Raw genomic sequence first — 4,055 nt, 5'->3', positions numbered from 1 at the left:
CCCAGGTTGGAGCGCAGTGGCATGATCTCGGTTCACTGCAACCTTTGCCTCCTGGGTTCAAGTGATTTTCCTGCCTTAGCCTTCTGAGTAGCTGGGACTTCAAGCGTCTGCCACCATGCCTAGCTAATTTTTGCATTTTTAGTAGAGACAGGGTTTCACCATGTTGGCCAGGGTGGTCTCAATCTCTTGACCTCGTGATCCACCTGCCTTGGCCTCCCGAAGTGCTGGGATTACTGGCATGAGCCATAGCACCCAACCTCTTCTGTGTATTTATTCAAATATGTTTATGGTACTTTGGGGATTACGTATAACCTCTAAAAAATACAACAATATATTTTAATCTGGTAAAAAAAAATATGTTGCATACAAAAATTCTTTCTATTACATCTTCCCTCAAATTTGTCACTGACATTGCTAGTTATGTCTTTTTGTGTTATATATTCATTAACAGATATTTATCATTATTTCTATGCCCTTTTCTTTCAAATTTCAAAGAATAGTTAAAAATGTTTTCTGCACCACTAGGATAATGCTCAGAAATTCTACTTTTGTTTATTCGTGTATGTTTTCCAGAAAATTATTTTTATATGATTATGTGATTATGTGGTTTTTTTTTTGAATCATGTTCTTTTCAGTAAAAGAAACTGTTTTCAGCACCCTTTATATGTAGGACATAAGCAGTACCAATACACTTTTTTAGAATTTGTTTACTTTGGAAAATTTTTATTTTTTTATTTGGCAGGACAGATTCACTGATGATATTCTCACTTAATAGCTGTTTTTTCACAACTTTTTTTTATGACTACATCACACAGTTCCATTATGGCCTGGAAAATTTATGTTAACTGTTCACAGATTATCTCATAAGACTGTGTTTGTAAATGGCACATCACTGTTTTCTTTTAATTTGTATTTTTTGGAGACAGAGCTTCACTCTATCCTCCAGGCATGCTGGAGTGTACTGGTGCGACCTCAGCTGACTGCAACCTCCACCTCCCAGGTTCAAGTGATTCTCCAGCCTCAGCCTCCTGAGTAACTAGGATTACAGGCACATGCTTCCACACCCAGCTAAATTTTGTAGTTTTAGTAGAGACAGGGATTTGCCATGCTGGCCAGGCTGCCCTCTCTAAAGGCATTATGTTACAGTGGGAAGCAGGAAAAGCTGTGTTGGGTAAATTTAACAGACTTCTCTTTTTCTCCTTTGTGGTTTTTCACATTGTGCTCATCTGGGACACCGCACACAATTAAGTCATTTATACATTTTCCACAGATGTATTTTGGCTGTATGTTTTTGTTACATTTATATGTCTATGAAAGAATTAGGGCCTGTGGTATTTTGTGAAGCCATTTTATTTATGTAGATGGTATACATTTATAGGTAAGATTTTAAAACTATATTCATGTGAGTTTAGTAAGTGGAGTAATTTATTTTAAAAATTCTTTTCAGACGTATGTTCTCATGTTGCTCAAGACCTTTGGCCAGAGCAGGGCATGGAAGATTCTTTTCAAAAAGTAATACTGAGAAGATATGAAAAATGTGGACACCAGAATTTACAGTTAAGAAAAGGCTCTAAAAGTGTCAATGAGTTTAAGGTGCAGAAAGAAGGTTATAATGGACTTCACCAGTGTTACACAACTACCCAAAGTATTTCAATGTGGTAAATGTTTCAAAGTCTTTTATAAATTTGTAAATTCAAACAGACATAAGATCAAGCACATTAGAAAGAAAACTCTGAAATGTAAAAAATGTTTCAAATCATTTGGCATGCTTTCACACAAAACCCAGTATAAAAGCATTTATACTACAGGGAAGTCCTACAAATGTAAAGGATGTGGAAAAACCTTTACTTGGTCTTCAACACTTACTAATCATAAGAAAATTCATGCTGAAGAAAAACCCTACAAGTGTGAAGAACATGGAAAAGCTTTTAATTGATCCTCAAATCTTACTACACTTAAGTAACTCATATTGGAGGGAAATCTTCTAAGTGTGAAGAACGTGGCAAAACATTTAACAAATCCTCAACCCTAACCATACATAAGAGGAGGAACACTGAAGAGAAACTCTACAAATGTGAAGCATGTGGCAAAGCTTTTCATCGATTCTCAAATCTTAGTGCACATAAGATAATTCATACTGGAGGGAAACCTTACAAGTGTGAAGAATGTGGCAAAGCGTTTATATGGTCATCAAGCCTTTCTGGACATAAGAAAATTCATGCCAGAGCTGGGTGTGGTGGCTCACGCCTGTAACCCCAGCAATTTAGGAGGCCGGGGCGGGTGGATCATGAGGTCAGGAGTTCGAGACCAGCCTGGCCAAGATGGTGAAACCCTGTCTCTACTAAAAATACAAAATAAAAAATAAAAAAAAATAGCCAGATGTGGTGGCACATGCCTGTAGTCCCAGCTACTTGGGAGGCTGAGGCAGGAGAATCACTTGAACCTGGGAGCTGGAGGTTGCAGTGAGCCGAGATTGTGCCATTGCACTCTAGCCTGGGTGACAAGAGTGAAACTCTGTCTAAAAAAAACAAAAAAAGGAAAAGAAAATTCATACTAGAGAGAAACCCTAAAAATGTGAAGAATGTGGTAAAGCATTTAGCCAATCCTCAACCCTAACTACACGTAAGAGGATGCACACTGGAGAGAAACTCTACAAATGTGAAGAATGTGGCAAAACTTTTAGACAATCTTCAACCCTTACTGCACATAAGATAATTCATATTGAAGACAAACCCTACAAATGTGAAGAATGTGGCAAAGCCTTTAAGCAGTCTTCAATCCTTACTAACCAAAAGAGAATTCATACTGGAGAGAAACCTTACAAGTGTAAAGAATGTGGCAAAGCTTTTAATTGTTACTCAAATCTTATGAAATATACAGTAGTTCATACTGGAGAAAAACCCTGCAAATGTGAAGAATGTGGCAAAGCCTTTCAATGGTCCTCAAATCTAACTAAACACAAGATAATTCATACTGAAGACAAACCCTACAAATGTGAACAATGTGGCACAACCTTTACCCAGTCTTCAATTCTTGCTAACCATAAGGGAATTCACACTGGAGAGAAACCCTGATAATATGAATAATGTGGCAAATCTTTTAACCTGTCTTCAACTTTTACTAAATATTGAGGTAGTTTATACTGGAGTAAAACTGTACAAATGTGAAGAATGTGGGAAAGCCTTTTTCTCATCCTCAGCCCTAACTACACATAAGAAAATTCATACTAGACAGCAACCCTACAAATGGAAAAAAGTTGGCAAAACCTTTAACCAGTCCTCACATTATTACTACAGATAAGTCATGTTGGAGAAAAATCTTACAAGTGTGATAGTATGGAAAGCCTATAAAAAGTCCTCAATTCTTAGCAGGCATAAGATTATTCATATTGGAGAGAAACTCTACAAACCTGGGAATTGGTACAATGCTTTTGACAACACCTCAAACTTTCCTAAACATAAAAACATGTGCTGACAAGTTCTAGAAATGTGAAGCATATGACAAAGCCTTTAAATGATTGTCACACTTGATTATAGGTAAGATAATTCATACTGAGAAAATTGACAGTGTGAACAATGTGGCCAAGCTTCTAACCAATACTCACATCTTACTGCACAGTAAAGAATTTAGACTTGAGAACCAATGTACAAATATAGACAAAGTAAAAAAACAATTAATACCTGCTCACATCTTACTTAAAATCAGAGTTCATACTAAATAAAAGCATTAAAAGTCTAATTACTGTCAAAAGATCTATCAGAAAATGTGTCTATAAAGTGCAGAAGAGTATTTGTTTTGTAAAATCATTACCAATATGAAGAGTGTTGTAATACCTTTGCTTGTATCACACATCATATTGTACACATTTTGTACTAGAGGAAAATCTTGAGGCAGTTGTTAAAATTTTGTTCAACATCAAGGAGTTTATACTGAAGAAAACTCTGCCAATGTAATAAATTTGGAAAAACATTTTTTCGAAAACTGCACATTATAAAACACCAGTTTATACTAAAATATATTTTTGCAGATGCATTAAATATGAAAGATGCTCAATC

General features: G+C 35.9%; 1 pseudogene; it reads left to right on the top strand.

Annotated features, from left to right (window-relative positions):
- The first annotated feature begins 1,137 nt into the window (after nucleotides 1-1,137).
- Nucleotides 1,138-3,621, top strand: LOC105519971 (annotated as a pseudogene).
- The last annotated feature ends 434 nt before the right edge of the window (nucleotides 3,622-4,055 follow it).

Source organism: Colobus angolensis, unplaced genomic scaffold (genome assembly GCF_000951035.1).
Source record: "Colobus angolensis palliatus isolate OR3802 unplaced genomic scaffold, Cang.pa_1.0 Scaffold365, whole genome shotgun sequence".
NCBI classification, from domain to species: Eukaryota; Metazoa; Chordata; class Mammalia; order Primates; family Cercopithecidae; genus Colobus; species Colobus angolensis.
The sequence above is the reverse complement of the archived record's forward strand: the minus strand, read 5'-3'. Positions and strand labels throughout refer to the sequence as shown.